The sequence below is a fragment of the Ammospiza caudacuta genome, chromosome 6 (assembly GCF_027887145.1).
Source record: "Ammospiza caudacuta isolate bAmmCau1 chromosome 6, bAmmCau1.pri, whole genome shotgun sequence".
In the NCBI taxonomy this organism is placed as follows: Eukaryota; Metazoa; Chordata; class Aves; order Passeriformes; family Passerellidae; genus Ammospiza; species Ammospiza caudacuta.
This window is the reverse complement of record NC_080598.1, coordinates 44,112,298-44,128,916: the sequence shown is the minus strand read 5'-3', so window position 1 is coordinate 44,128,916 and position 16,619 is coordinate 44,112,298. Positions and strand designations below refer to the sequence as shown.

General features: G+C 51.1%; 1 protein-coding gene across 1 annotated transcript in view; it reads right to left on the bottom strand.

Annotated features, from left to right (window-relative positions):
- Window positions 1–9,614, bottom strand: part of TMEM63C (transmembrane protein 63C) — a 31,853-nt gene extending 22,239 nt beyond the window's left edge. The window contains exon 1 of the mRNA XM_058806906.1: window positions 9,534–9,614. The gene's annotated coding sequence lies outside the window, so the exon portion shown is untranslated. The remainder of the gene's footprint in view (window positions 1–9,533) is intronic.
- Between the last annotated feature and the right edge of the window lie 7,005 nt (window positions 9,615–16,619).

Sequence of the window (16,619 nt, the reverse complement as noted above, 5' to 3'; positions counted from 1 at the left end):
TCTCCTGGATCCAGATGTGCACCTTCCTCCACACTGCTCTGCAGGATGCCCTGGTGCCTGGCTGCCCCCAGCCTCTCCACCCTTCACCCCTCCCCATCTTCAAGCAGTCACAACATCCTCCATAGCTGACTCTGCTGCAGAAGCAAAGAAACACTCCTGCCCTGCCAAGCTCCCCTCTCTGCAAGTACAGGAACTTCTTCCTGAGAGCAGTGTATTATAACACTACACACACACACACACACACAAAATACGATTTTAGAGCATCTAAAATCTAGAGCAGAGCTACGACATTTCTATTGGCTGTGCTTGGTGCCAAGAGCAGAGTAAGGTTTGGACTGTAGCAGGAGCCCGTAAGTGTAACCACTGGCCTTGCACATGCCTAAGCATAATCTTGGCCTTGACAAGGCTTTCCTCCCACCTCTGCCCAGCTTCCTAACAGATTTGGGTGCCACCATGTGACTGGGATGAATCACACTGCCCTGTGAGCATGGGAGCTGGCAGGAGTGCACTGCACAAGTGGGGATGGCCCCAGCAGCTGCTGTGCCAGTCACATCCAGCCATGCTCACTGCATCCAGCTGTGCCAGAGGGATTAGCACTCAGCACATTGCTTTGAGTCAATAGTGCATCAAAGGGAAGGGAAAGCTTTTGATGGTGTACACCATGCAGGGCAAGGCTGGGGAAGTGGAGGGAGCAAGCAGTCACTCTCCTCCAATCACTGGGGCACTCATGCAGCTGTCTCTGCAGCCCACACAGCTTTTGGGGGAGATGACAGGAAAGCAGCTGCTGTAGCCAGGAAGGAAAGCAGCTCTTCGAGGCACATGTGGAGCTGCAGACATGTGGCTCTGCAAAGCATGACTGTTTCAACCTTCTTCCAGTGTGACAGGTGCTCTTGTATGGTGACCTGTCCCCATAACTTGCATTTTCACAAGGAGTTCCCCTTGCCCACAACACCTAAGCACAGCTACAATCATGTACCTGCTGCAGGGCACAGTTGAGCCAAGCAGAGCAGAGCAGACAGCCCATCACACCCACCAGCATGTTCTCATCTCCTCCATGGAAAGGATCTGGGGAGTCAAATGGCTCTGGAGCACCAGAGGTAGGAAGGAAATCATAGGACTTTTGGGACAAGAACTGGGGTCCATGATGCCCCCCCCAATTCACACCTATCACAGGCAGGTGGCCCAGCACAGGGGATGAATGGGACACAGATGCTCAGCAAACAGCCTCTGTAGTGCCAGTGCTGCAGGCTGGCACCGCCTGCACCCACTGCGCTGCTGTCCTGCCCTGTTCTGCCCATACCCACTGGCCAGCAGCTGCCCACACCAGCGTAAGGCACGCTGGGAGTGACAGACGGGATGGAGAAAAACACAAGAAATGGGTTTTTTCCCTTCAGGCAGAGAAGGAAGTGTCACATCTGGACATGTACAGCAGCCAGGCTGGGAAAGGGACAAGGCACTGGGAGAAGAGAAGCCGTGGGCTGGGAGGCACAGCATGGCCCAGAGGATGTGAGACAGATGGCAGTTTTGGCAGGGGTGGTCACAGAGCGACCTGCAAGCGTTTTGTGCTGCAAGAGCACACAACACAGCACTGTGTAGGGGCTGCCAGCCCAGCCTGGCAGGTTGGCTGGGGGGGCTACATCCTTTCAAACAGGCTGCATCCAAAAGGCACCATCAGAGATGCTTCATGGGCAATTCAGCCTTGGAAAAAGGCTGTCTACGATCAGGGAAGGCAGAGACATTGTCCCTGACTTCACAAGCCTACTTTCCCTGCACACAGGGCCTCACAAGCAGCTCAGGGAAGGGCTGGCACCCCCTGTGCTGATTTGTCCACTCTGCCAGCAGTACAGGGTCCTCAGGCAGCCACCCCCTGCCCTCCACATAAACACTGCTCACATGGACCAGTAAAGAAGGGCAAATTAAACATGAGGCACTGCAGAAGATGGCTGCAAAACAAACCTCCCCAAGTTCATGCCTCCTTTTCCTTCCAGGGTGGTTTGGGTACAGCAGAGCCAGCACTAGGAATACAGCTGGATGAAGAGATTTGGGGACCCAGTGCCCTCACCCTGCAGGGATTAGTGTCCCAGCAAGAGCCACTGTAAGCCTCTCCACAGCCCAGAAGCTCTTAAGGCTCTGTCACAACTAGGAATCAGACAGGCTCTGTGTCCATTTTGGAAGAGATGTTTGGGGATGCAGCATTGAAATGGAGGTGTTTGTGGAATGGCTGGGTATCCTGGCCCAATCCCAGACAAGGCTCCTGCTTTATGCCTGGCTTTGTATATGCTGTTCTCCCTTCCTGCATCCCCACCCAGCACATCCCAGCTTGCCACCATGTACTGTGGCTCTGCACTGAGCACCCTGAGAACCTGATCCCACATTCAGCCTTTGCAGTACTAACAAGGTATTTACTAAATGAGTGAGGGTCTCCACCTCCTCATACACTATGTGACTGACATAAGGGGCACTTTGGTGCTCACTGTGCTTCATAGCTGCTGTCCCTGCTTTGGGAAGGATCTTCCCACCTGGAAACACCTCCAGCCAGTTTGGGAAAATGCAAAGTGTGAATGCATGAGGCCTCAGCACAGCTGCCACCTCCCTGGAGCAACCAGCACTTCCAGTAAAGCATGAACACATCCTGCAGTGAAATACCCCTCTGCTCCACTACTGCCAGCAGCACACCTGCACTAACTAGAGACAGAAATCTGTACAGCCATAGATGCTATGGAAGTTCTGGCTCATCCCAACATCCCTGTGCCAACCACAGCTCTTGGAGGGTGAGAAGAGCTCTGAACAGGCAGCCCAAAGTGGTGGGCACCAACATTTAAGTGAAGCTGAACCCCACACTGCTGCTCTTTCTCTGAGAATACACTGATACCTGTAGGACACACTGGTCTCCAAACCCTGCCCAGCTGCTTTCCATGCTTCTCCTGGCAGCACAGCTCTGTCACAGGGCACATGAATGTCATGCTGGAGGGAGGGGACCAAGAAGTAACAAAAGCCAGGTGTGAGGAGCCGCAGAAGAACACTGGAAAGGCTCCTCCTAATGCTCACCATGTCACAGAGGGATCCAGTGCTAAATGAGCTGCAGGACCAGAATGAACCCGAGAGCTCCAACAGTGCTGCTGTGCAGAGCACCAGGCTGGCCACACAGAGGGCATGGCCACAAAACCCAGCTCCCCCCCAGCTTAGCTCTGTTCAATCAGGGGGGAGATACCTGCTGGAACAAACACTCTCCCTGCTTTCTACCTCTCAGACAAGGTGAGCTCTGAGGCACAGAGAGCTTTCCTCAGGGTGCTCAGGGAGCACACCAGCCTGCAGCACTGAGAGCAGCACTGGAGCCAAGGGTAAGCAGGGTCCCATCAAATGGCTGTGCAGCTCTTCTCCTGCCCCAGGGGTGGACAGGACACAGCACTGGCACAAAGGACTCCCATGGGCAGCTGGGGAAGTGGATGGATACCAAGCATTGCTCCCAGCTTGGACTTTTAAGGCTACAAGTGTACAGAAATTTATGCTACCTCCAGGATATCTTCCACAAAACAAAACCAAAACAAACAAAATAAAAAACAACAACAAAAACCAAACTTCCTATTAAAAGCAAACAAACAAAATGACACATACACACACAAAAACCCAAACAAAACCAAACAAAAAATCCATACAAAAACACCCCTAAAAAGGCAAAAAAAACAAAGTCCAAAGAAATGTGGAGTGACATCTTGCCTCTGCTGAAAAAAACTGCAACATGCCTTTTAGGAGGGCTGGAAATTCACCTTCCCATAATGGAGGGAATGAAACTCCTCAAGTTTAACTCTGTGCAGGGACTGTCCAAATAAACAGCTGGTCCTTCAGACTTAGCTGCCAGGATGAAGGAATCCTGAAACCTGGAGCAGACATAGAGCTATAGTCATCCATGTGTATGTATGTACCTAAGACAAGACCAAGGGCATGGTTTCTCTCAGTTACTAAAGTTTTCCACAGCTAGCTTTTTCCAGCCCAATGTGTAGGGTATCAGAGGACTGTATTTGCAAAGCCATCCATCCTCTGACTCCTGAAATGACTGAACAAAATATGAAAGTCTCTAAAATGCATCATTCTCAGGAGGTTACAGCCACTAACACAATTATTATTAATATTCCCTTTGTTTGTTTTTAAAGAAGGAAGAAATTGTTGAAATTTTATGGAAGAAAACAGAAGTAATTAAAAACTTGGATAAAAGAAAATTAAGCTTGATGAAAACCTCCCAACGGAAAAATCAAGTGAAACTGCTTGATGAGAAGATTACCAGCAATAATATGAAAGGAAAAAGCAATAAGGAAGACTTGGAACCAGAACAAATAAAAGAATTATGGCTCTTGGAAACATACACCTGACTGAAAAGTAATCAGATTTTGTCTGAACTAAAAACTTTTTAAATTAAAAAGACAGCCAATTTAAAACTGGAAGTTCTTAAAACCTACATGATAAGACCTCAGATCCCTCTCATCGGTGAAAAATAAGTCACCAGAAATTCATGCAGTATGTCCTTGCTGCCAGATCTGCTCAGTGGCTGAGAACCTGGAGCTAAAGCCTGATGAACTGCAAAAGTGGCTCTGACAGCCACAACCTTTCTTGAAAGTAGAGGGGGAAAAACGTTTCTATTAACTTAGTACACGGATTCGTTTAGTAAAAGTTCTGAAAAATTACTGCAGGTTAATGCAAGAAAGCCTGGTTCCCTTTCAAAGCCTAATGAAGATGAACTATGAGAGGATAATCTCTACTAGTACTGAATTCTTAAATGTCAAAAATAATCAGATTATATCACTGGCTATATTTTGTATCTCCTATAATAAAATTTTGTTTCTATGACACGGTATTATAATAATACAATATAGTATAGCAGTATAGTATTGTTAAATTCACTACAGATATAAAAATGTCTTTATAAACTTATTCTCTTTTCTTTTGTGGACTCATACATTTTAAGCAGTTTTATTTAACCAAGTAGAAACCACCTTTTAAATGCTCACATTCTGTATTTTCAATTGGACTGCATTTTCCGTCAAAATACAGCTGGACCAAATTTATAATAAATATTTAAGTGATATCTAGTAAGAAATGCATCACTCACCATTTTGTAATGTAAGAAATATAGACATTAAGTATTTAAAAAACCATATGTTAGCTATAAACCCACCCACTTAAGCACAGTGCGGCCTCCTGCTCAGCCCTAAGCATCACAGCATGCTCATCAGTGAGAGTCAACTTGTCCTTAGGAAAAGAGCAGAAGTGCACAAACACAGCAAGATTAAAAACAGGTACTTGGGTCGTGGCTTTCTGATCATTAACTTAGTCCTGACTTTAATTCATCCATCCTCTTCAGCAGCAGGTCAAGAGCCAAACAAGGCACAGACCAAGACTGCTCTGAAGTCTATAAAGTTTGGTTCATTTTTCTGTCCTCTTTGCCATTACACTTCCACGTGGTTCTGCCCTCCCTGAGAAAAGCAGCCCAGAAACACAATGAACAGTGCACGTCCTCAGTCGGGAGCCTGCAAGCCCTGGCAGTCTCCTAGTCTTGTAGAAAACTCCAAAATGCTGCCTGCAGACAAAGGGAAGCTAGGCAAACTTCAGCTTCTGGTCATTTCTCCAATGCTGCCTTGGGGGTTACCCCACAGTGACTGAATTTGTCAGAAGACAGGACAAATAAGCTCAGAAGCACTGAGGATGAAGGGAGGGCATGTAGTCCTGCCTTCCTTCTCAAAGTACTGTGAGCTAGAAGAGGTTCCTCAGAGCTGTGTCCAGGCAGGTTTTGAGTATCTCAAAGAATGAATATTCTGCTCCAAACCACAGCCATGCTAAAAAGATCATCCCAACCTGCTGTTGGAGCCAGATCCTCCAGCCAGGTGTGTCCCAAGCCCCATGTTCCTAGAGGCTGTCCCAGTGCTGGCTGGGATCCTAGCTGCACACGTGTCTGTGGTCCCTGGCCAGCCACTTTTCATGGCTCAGGAGTCACCCCCCAGCTTGCCAGCCCCCACACGATCTCAGTCCCTCAGCCTGTGCCACCTCCCTGGTGTGTCACCTTACTGTGGACACCCTGCTGCGTGGGTGAGAGCATTCCTCTGACAGGGTCACCTTGGCTTGGCCAATGCAGAGGCCCCAGAGCTTGGCCCAGGATACCACAGGCTTACTTTGGGCAACAGCTGGGAGCCACTCCCCAGCTACATTTCCAAAACTGTTCTTTGCCCTAACTCCCGCATCCCCAGCTTCTCTGAATTTTGGCCTCCCTTTGCCCATCCAACACAGCACATTAATGGGCTCATGGTCTCAATCTCCATCACCTCCTGCCCCAGCTGTCTCCTACCACCAACTCCCAGCGTTTTCCAGTGAAGCAGGGCCAGAGCACTTTCCTATCTCTGTTAGAGGAACTCAAAATTACATTATGACATATTTTTCCACCTCTCACAAGCTGCCTTTTTTCACTTGGGGGTGCAGTGGAGCTTGTCTTTGTTCAGATCCTGCCTTCTTCTTTGCTCACCCACAAATCCGTGGATGACAAGACACAAGACTGGTGCTGGGGAGGGGGGATCAGGTCACCCAAAGTATTCACACAGCTCCCACTGAACAGGAGCACTGAATTTCCCTGCTCCGGTACTCCATTTTAAACACATCTTTATTTAAGATCAAACTATGACTGCAAGAAGCCCTTCCTTGGTCAAAATGGTAACCCCAGCTTCTCATGGGGATTCTGCTTGGAACTAAACAACTGATTTCAGTGTTGGAATGTTTCTATACAATGGTGTTCATGCTCCTCAGAGACTGAACAACATTATGTTAGGTGAGGGTGACATAGGGACAGGGGCAGCAGGCTGGGAGAGGTAAATCCGTGCCCCTCACCAAGCTACTCTGCAGAGAGACCCGGGAGGACTTGCCCTTTCTCACCCATTAACCAGCAACAATAGTGCCCCGTGATGGGAAGGCTGTGCACAGCTCTCTGTCTGTCCCATTGTTGCAGTAATAGCCTGAGCAAACTGCTGACATTGTCCACACCTAATACCAAGGTGTGACCACAGCCTAATTACTAGTCTCAGACACAGTTGCAGCAGTAACTTCAAACAAGCTTTGAAAGATATTTAGGCACCTCAAAGTGCAGGTAGATGCCAAGTGGGATCTTTTAAGCTCTAAATTCTCTTGTCATACCTGGTTAGGGACTGAATGTGTTCCAGCCATAGTTCCTGAAGGAAATCAGGACTGGGGCTGCTTCTCCTGAAATAATCTCAAAGCAAACCTGCTTTTGCTCTGAGCACAGTGCATCAGCAATTCAACATTTTCTTCGATCTTAGGGCTAAGTACACAAAATATATTTACAGCAACTAATTGTAAGTAAGAAACACAGGAGTGACAATAGTAGAAGGCTTTGGTGTTTGTAGGACTCGTGGAGGAGTCAAGCATTTGCACAGCACTCTGATGTTTGCCAAGGAGCTTAGGTGATTGATTAGTTTAATATCAATTGAATTCACTTGTGGGTGTTAAAAACATTTCTTCATCTTCTTTGTGTTTTCGGAAAGCTCTCGAAGTCTCTTACGAGTATTTCCTGCAAGGAATATTTTAAAGCAGAGACACTCATCCTTTTACAACTGTGCAGATGCAGGCTCTCAAGCTGTGCTGAAATCTGCCTTATGTTCCCATGGGCCAGAAGGCTCTGCATGGAAAGAGGACAGTATTTACCTGCAAGGGCCTACACACTCCCCTGATCAGCATCCCCAGCAGGCACTGCTATTTCTGTCCCGCACAGGACCACCCTATGCTTACCATTGTCAGCAGCCACCAAACCAGAGATGAAATAGTTAACCTCAGGGAAAGCTCTGAAGAGGAGAGTCATTACAGAGCAATTCAAATGTTATCATAAAATGAAATTTAAAAATAAAATTAAAAAAAAATTTAAAAGGAGCTGAAAGGCATTGGAAAGGAGTTTCAGGAGCCAGGCTCGAGCCATGGGAAGAAGGCAGGGGTTTAAGCTCACAAGGAAGCCAGGAAAGCCCATATGTGCTATGGAGTCAGAGGCTGCAGGGTGCTGGTGGCCTCCCTGCTTTTATTTATTACTTATTTGTTTGCCAGTGGCTCTTTGCCAGGACACTTTCGACAAATCCTTCCTGAAGGAGCTGCTTCTGCTTCCCTCTCCATCTGTTGCCCAGCCTTGACCACCACTTTGCAGGGCAGCAGGGAAGGCAGCGAGGCCAAGGCTCTGGTTTGGTATCAGAGTCAGTCTTTCTGCTTCCTATTTCTCCCACTTTCTCCCCTCTCCTCTCTGAATAAATACTGCAAACCACCACAACAGCACCTTTTCTCCCAAACAGCATATTTTGCTGTCTCTCTTCTGCGCAGACAGGCAATCTGACCAGTTCTACAGAATTGTAAATCTCCACACGGGGCAAAGTGCTTTCTCATACCTCGTTTCCCCACCCAGTTTTCCCTCCACACCCTGCTCCCCCATGAACCCTCTGAAAGGGGGAAAGGCTGGCATGTACCTCAGTCCTGGAGATGGTGGCTAAACAGTTAAAAGGAAAAAGATGTTCACACAGAAATAACATCTGTCAGCCAGACAAAGGTCTCTCTCTCTCATTCTCCTGGAAAACACTCCTTCTGTTCAGAAGGTTTCTGAATAGCAAACCCACTGTGCTGCTAGTGAGAATGGGGAGGCAAGCAAGGCAGAGGGCAGGGCCTTCATCCATGGACAAATCTGGATGAAGTTGAAAACTGTGGGAGAGCAGCTTGGCCAGAGCATTAGAATGAGCTACCAGCCCTCTCAAAATCATCAGTATAACAAAACTGGAGGGAGAAATGGGGGGAGGCTCCCCCTCCTCCCCCCTGCCAGCACAAAGCACATCTAACACCCTCAGACGTAGCTCCCAGAAGGAGAGTTCTGTGGCCAGGATGACGAGGGGATGAGCACAAACCATGACATGACACAGCGTTGGAGTGATATTTTATCTCCCATCACAGGCCAGTGGCGTAGGCCAGTGCATTGAGAGAGGGACTCTGAGGGGCTGGGGCTCGCTCCCTGCTTCTGCCACCAAATTGTTCCAGCAGCCCAAGGAAGCCCCCGTGCCGTGCTGGGCCTCAGCCACACATCAGGCTGGCAGACACAAGCATTAGTTACAAACACTTTGGTACATGGTCCAAGATAAAGGCGGGCAAACAGTGTCTGAACAGAGCCAAGTCCCCAGAAATCTCCCGCAACACCGACCCAAGCCCGTCCGTGCCTCCCGGAGCCGCAGAACGGCCCTGGCGAGCCGTCCCAGGGCTGCCCGAGGAGGTGCTGCCTTACCCGCCCAGCGAGCATCCCCCGCCGCAGTCGCACCCGGCAGGCGCAGCTCGGCGTGGGCAGGCCCGGCCCGGTCCCACGCACGCTTCCCGCCCACCGCATCCACCGCACCGCCGGCTCCTGCCCCGCGTCCGTCCGGCCCCCAGTCCCACTCGCTGGAGCCCCGCCGCCCCGGGGCCGAGCCCCGCAGCCCGGACCGCGGCTCCCGTCCTGCCGCCGCCTCCCGCCCCGCACTGACCTGCAGGGGGGCACCGGCCCCGCTCGCTCCGGGCCCTGCGCCCGCCGCCTCCCTCCTCCCCTCCCCGCGGTCGCCTCGGGCTGCCGGCAGCGGCCCGGGCCCGGCACAGGCACCGGCAGGGGAAGGGGCCGGGGCCGCCGCCGCCCCGCCCCCCGCCCGCCCGCCCCGCTGCGGCGGAGAGGCCGCGGTCCGCGGGCTGCGGAGCCCGGGCGCTCCCCCGCCTCACCGCGCCGGGCCCGGGCCTGTGCCGGGAGCCGCAGCCGCCCCCGGCCCGAGACGGGTCGGGCAGCCCCCGCCGCTGTGCGTACCGTGCGCCCCGCGGCATCCGTGCGGGGAGGAGCGGGCGAGGCGGCGGCCCCGGCTCTCGGAGCGGGGAGCGGGCGGGGAGCTGCCGGCACAACGCCTGGGTGCGGGGTCTGCGCGTCTCAGGCTATTTCTGGGTGTGAGTGAGGCTGTGCCCGCCGCAGCCGCCGCTCCGAGCCGCTCCCGCGGCGCTCGGGCTCCTCGGGAAGGCCGCCCTGCGTGTGCCCGGGGCGAGCGGAACGGGCCTCAGGGGACATCAGCCACGGCTCTTGGGGCACACGGGGGCAGCCCACGGTGGTAGGGGCAGGTGGGTGGGTACATTTGAATCCTCAACACCGTTTGCAGAACCTCTCCCCTTGATGAAGCATTGCTCAGATGCTTGGCAGAGGTGGCAGCAGGGGCGGTGGCTAAGAAACTTCCTAGGAGTCCTGTTCCCGCAGAAGGTCTCTCCCTTCGTCAGGAATGACCGGCGAGTGAGAGAGGAACCTGACCCACCAAGTGTAAAGGGACACTGAGAACCTTGTTTTCCATGAGCATCCCAGCCTGCTCCCCATTTCTCCAATCCGTCAGAATGCAGGCAGTGCACTCTGTGCTGGAGAAACCACCTGCAGTACCCTCAGGGCTGCAGTATTGGGGGTCTTGCACGGCCAGCACTGTTCCCAGGTGATGGTCAGAGACACATCTGCAGTGGGCTACCAGGGAACAGTCACCAGAAAGTTACTGAGGAGAAGTCTCAATGACATGCCAAGTGCTTCATTGCTCCCACCTGGTATGGGGGACCTGGGGGTCCCACATCTGTGACTTCTCCAGATGCTGAGTAAATAGTGTTCTTCTGCAGCATCCTCTGAAGGCTTGTTTTGGCTCATTTAATCTCTTTTGGGCTGAAGAAGCACAGTCTAGTGGGTAAAGTCCAGCCATTAGGCCAAAAAAGGATCTTCCAGTCTCACAAGCACAGCTGTGAAAATCACCAGGAGAAGCATCAGGAAATGAACATAATATAACAGCTGCCAGCAAGGAATCTTTGTTCATACTGCTAGTGAAAATGGCTGGCGCAGCTCACACACCATGAGGAACCAAGGGGTGAAAGCCTGGTGTCCCCTATAGTGTCTTTCATTTTTAAGGCTCCCCAAGGCTGAGGTAGCACTCAGCTGACTTCTGGTCTGCTGGAGCATGGTGCAGAGAACAGGCTGGCTACAACATGATGTCTTTTGATAAAACTTCAATTTCATGTATATGAATCTTGCATCAATGAGATCTTTATCTCCAACCAGGAGCTACCATAGCCCAATCAACACATACCTGAAACTTCAAGGAAGAGCTGAGTAAAAATAAATTTCCCAATCTCTTTCACTGGTATCTTTAGCCATATGTATGATGAGCAGGAGCCAGACAGCTTGCCCTCTCACTCCAGACCAGCCAGTGCCAGTCCTACAGCATCACTGAGGCTTGGAGACCTTGACTGCTGCTGTGCATCAGGAGACACTGTCTACCTCAGGAGAGAGCAGAGACCACCATGCCAGCTTAGTAATGGAAGCTTGTGGGAGAAACAAATCCATGGGGATTTTCTAGAATGCCTGATGACTGGGTCCCCAATATTTGATCCCCTGCTTCTGAGCATTGAAGAAGCATGGCTTCTCTGACTTACTGAACTGGAAGCCAATACGTTTCATCGCTTAAACTGGCAAACACTGCTGGGAAATGTTGACTTCTGAGCAGATCTGGCAACCTTGTTGCTGGTGAGCTGCCCCAGTCCCAAAGGAACACCCTCTCCCCTTCCTTTGGCCTGACAAGACATTGGGGATCACACAAAGCTGGACAAACCTTGCCCGTGTGTAAGTCATTCCCTGGAGATACCTGTTTCTCCCTGCCTCTGGCCCAGTCTGTGCCTAGTTGGAATAGAATAGACTGGCATAGAATAGAATAGAATTATAAGCAAAAATGGAAGTACAGAGCAGCCCCAAAAGGGAGAAAAACTCCTTCATTTTCTGTTTTATACCGGGCTCAGTGGCCATGGTTTTGGCCCAAGAACAGCCTTACAGGTGTGGTCTCACAAGGGCTCATTGTTTTTAAATCCTCCACATGTCTGAGAACCATGAGTGGTGTGTGGCTCAGCTCCAGCTCTGTGTGTGAAGGAGCACAATACCTCCTTCCTGCATTGCTTATAACCCTGCAGCAGTGGGGGACAGACCTGGAGCTGCAGCCAGAGGCAGCAGGAGGATGAGGCACAGGGAGCTGTTGGGCAGCTGGGACTCCAGCACTGCATCCTGCTGTCTGTATGAATGTCCCAACTGTAATTCCTCTTTTCCATCATTTATGGCTTTAGTATTTATGCTGATTTTCTCCAGGCAGACTGAGGGACTCAGGCTGAATTTGTCCAGACACATTTCGAGCAAGATGGTGCAAATGTTCCTTAGAATGACATCTGTAGAAAAAGGCTATTGTGTCTATGTTTTTAAAAAAGCTGTTGGTTTATCCTTGGGCAGCACCAGTATTCTCTGAGCTTCAGAGAATAAATAAATGGTAAATAAATACTGGCAGAGGTGTGGCCTTTAGCTGGAGATGTGCCTTTGAATACTCCTATGGAGCTGATGCTGGTGAAACTGGAAAACTGTAATTTGCCCAGACCGGTGGCAAATTTGAAGGGTCAGGCAATGAAAACATCCTTTAGTCCTTGATCCCTGCACCTGGAGCCAGCTAGACCATGTTTGTGTCCCAGGCTGACAGCCCAGCTTGGCACGGCACATGGCTCTGCCAGGACATCCCCATGCCAGCTGCCCCTCACCAGCATGAGTGGGCCAGCTGGAGTGTGGTGAGCACAGCATGCCAGCCCGTGGCAAATGGTTGCCTGCAGGCAAACATCAAAGGGAGCCCTGATCTCCCTGGTGCAGGGGCGGGAGCCAGTGCAGGGCTCCATGGGGCTCTGCAGAGTGGGCAGCCCTGGATACAGAACCTGAGAGATGAGACTTGAAATGGGCACAAAATGGCATTGCACAGTCCTGCATGCGGCCCCTGAGTTTCTTATCTGCAAACTGCTTCTAGGAGAGAATTACTTATTTCCTTGGAGGGCTGATAGAATCATTACATTATTTTCATGCTTCAAAAGCAGGAATTAATTTCTCCTTATCCCTGGACAAGTGGGGGATTACCCCCTGGGAAGAGATGGAAGCTCACACCTGCGGAGGTCGGAACTACGCTCTCCCCTGCGTGGTTGGATTGCCCTGGCACGGCCCTGCAGCGTTTCCGTGCCCGCTCCAGTCCCGGCCGTGGGCGCCCGGCATTCCTCGATCAGGACTGCGGGGCCCCGGGCGGACACCCGGGACACGGTGTGAGGGGCTGGTGAAGCCCGGGCCCCTCCAGGGCTGCCTCCCCCCAGAGCTGCCGGCCTTTCCTAGCTCTGCCTGCCTCCTTCCCGGAATATCTCCTGCCTGCCGTAACTAAGGAAACGCAGCTCCTGTCGGCAGCAGCTCCTGGCGGTGCGCGCATCGCAGGGCGGGGGAGATGCGGGTACCGCCCCGGGCCGAGGCAGCCTCAGCCCCAGCCCGGCCGGGGAACGCCGGGCTGCCCCAGCCCACTGCCAGAGCCCGAATGAGGGGCAGCAGGTCCCGCACAGCCGCGACATCGGGCAGGGCTCTGTGCCGCACAAGCGCAGCCCCCTGCGCCGGGAGGGCTCTGTGCCCTCCACTGGGGAACCCCCTGGCTCCAAGGAAGCGTCTCCCTTCCCACAGGAGACCGTGGGACTTAAGCTGTGCAAAAGGAGAAGCTAGAAGAGCTCCAGCAGAGGCTGAGCCACCATCACACCCCCCACCTCAGTTCCGTTAATTAAAAAAGTTAATTTCTTAATTTTCAAGTGCTCACCCCGGACCTTCTCAGGGCTCTTTGAAGGCAGCTTGCCATTGGGAATAGCTGAGAAACTGGGGCCGCAGCTACTATGCTGGGAAATCGTCTTTCCCCCTGCCAGCTCCCTTGGGGTTTGGTGTCTGCATGCTTATAATTTCAAATCTGCTTCAAAAATCACCCACCACCCAGGCTGCGTGACCACGCACTAATCAGTTGCATTAAAATATGCTAATTGGCTCTTCCCAATCGCCAGTCAGGTGGGACAGTGTGGTTCAGTACTTGCAGGCACAGGATTTCTCTGAGATTCTGTTTCTGTTCCTTGGCTGACCTGGGTAAGTGAGATGTTCCCATGGTGCTGCCCATTCACCACCAGCCCTCCTCGTGTCTGCTCTCAAAGCCTAGGACGTGCCATGTCACTTCCCTGGGGAGGTGGACACAGAAAGGGACATGGCTTCATTTACTCTGTGTAAAATTCATCTCCCTCTCTTAGACAAATGGGTATGAGAGAGAAACAAAATAAATACCTGGCTATATGGAGCTTGAAATGGAGGTCATGGGTCAGAGTGAAATGTTTTCTGGAAATCACAGGAAAATGACCCCTCTGCTTCAAGAGGTGCAACTGGTAATTCCTGACATAGGAGAAAAAGATCCAAGCTGAGCACTTGACCTTCTGAAGCAGTAAATGACATTTTTATGATGTTTAGAGCAATGAAAGACTGATTGCAGATAGATGAGGGAAAAGTGGTGGTAGTTTTAATGAGAATGACAGTGGAATATAGGGGAAAGATGTAAGCTAACAGGCTGAGCTAGGAGAGGCAGTGAGGAAGATGCACATCATGTAATGAACCATACTGTTCTGGCCGAATGGGGCTCTGCATGCAGGCTGTGTCTCTGCCCACATGCCAGCCTTCCTGGGAGCAAACACTCCATGCACTGATGCTCTCCCTGGCTAGAACAGCTGCCAGCAGCGCAGCTAGCTAATGCACAGTGGCACAGTCCTTTGTCAGAGTCATTAACTCTAAATAGGCTGTCTCATAAAAAAAGTATTCCACAAAAACTTCTTTTTTATGTAGCTCATTGCCCCTTCTTCTATGTAAAGAATAGTGCCAGAATAATAATAATAAAAAAAATTAAATTAAAAAAAAAAGAGGGAGGGCTGTTTTAGGTCAGAAAACAGGTGTGTGTAGCTATCATTCTGTTTCTGGAAGTGGCTGGCAGCAAACACCTTGACAAGAGCATAATAACAGAGCAGGTGGATGATGCTTCTTTAGTGTCCTCTCCCATCACCAGCAAATACATTGTTTTTGAAAGAGATTCAGAAGCATATAAAATGTGGATATCCACAGCACTCTGCAGCAAGATATTCCCTGGTGAAGCCACATATTGTATGAAGGACACAACGTCTCCCTGTGCCTCTTCTGACCCACTGACAAGCTACTTTCACCCATTTCTCTGTCTGGAACATGTGGTCAACATTTGAGCCTAGTTGACATCAAATAATTATTTACTAATTTCCCTGCTCATGCTGTTGGCTTTACCTATATTTTTACTGTGTGTATAATTTATCACATTCAACTTCATTCATCTTCTGTGAAGATGGGCTGATAGAATTGGGGTTGTTCAGACTGGAAAAGATAAGGTTCCAGGGAGAGCTTACAGCAGCCTTCCAGGACCTAAAGGCAGCATACAAGAGAGGTGGAAAGGGACTCTGACAGGAGCATGTAGTGATAGGACAAGGGGCAGTGGCTTCAAACTGAAAGAATGAAGGTTTAGATTTAATATTAGGAAGAATTTTTTACTGTGAGGGTAGTCAGGCACTGGACCAAGTTGAGCAGAGAAACTGTGGTGGCCCCATCTCTGAAAATACTCAAGGCCAAGGCTGGGTGTGGCTTTGACCACTTGTAGTGGAAGGTGTCCCTGCTGACGGCAGGACATTGGAACTAGATAATGTAGAAAATTCCTTCCAATGCAAACCACTCTGATTCTGTGGTTCTATTCTTTGCACCTCTTTTATCCCTCCCTTCCTTTCCATGTGCACTGAAATGAAGGGACCACTCAGGTGGAGATAATATGGAGTTTATCAGGCTGGAGTTACACCTGGCAGAAGCTGGGAATGCTTAACTGAACTGAAACCAGAAGGGAAATGTGAATGAATGAGAAACAACTCATGGCTAATAAAGCCACCCCACGACAAGGAGAGCATTGTTGGTCACTGCTGATCACAGCCCTACATCTCTCTGGTCCCTCATCCTCCTTCCCAGGTAGCTCAGGAACTGGCAGCTCTGCCATTGCCACTTCTTCAGCAGATCTGCTGGTGTCGCAGGGAGAGCTCCACCATCCTCTGGGGCAAGGCAGATGCAGCAGCTCTTTTGCTCTCTGCTGGTGACCAATGTAGTATGTGGCATAACAAAAAAGGAGAAAGCACTGCACCTCCCAGGCAAAAGCTTGGAGGACTCCTGGAGCATATTTAGCCATGTTGCAAAAGAACATCCCACTGCAGCAGGTAGGATTCACATCTGATGTATCTTTTATCCTTCTGTACTGAGGATGGCAATCCTGACCAGTGGCAATTTGGGGAGCTGTGCCTGGGGGGGGTGCTGCTCTGCATGTGGGTCCTGCTCGGGAGGAAAGAGCTGCCCTCACAAGGCTGATCCCTGCTACATGGCTGGGGGCTCCCCAGCGGAGCTGGAGAGGGAGACAGGGCAGAGATTTCTCTTGGGGGATGATAGATGGATGGTGATGGCACGAAACAGGTGTATAGCTCCCACCCCACATCCACAAACGTCCTCGCCCGGTGAGACCGCTGAGACCGCCACGCGCTCCTTCTCCGCGCATCTCCTTCCTCTGCTCCCTCCTCCCGCAGCTCCCCGCGGGTTCCCGGCGCCATCTGCCGGCCCGGCCCGGCATCCCTGCCACGCCCAGAGCCGTGCCGCGCCGTGCCGGGCC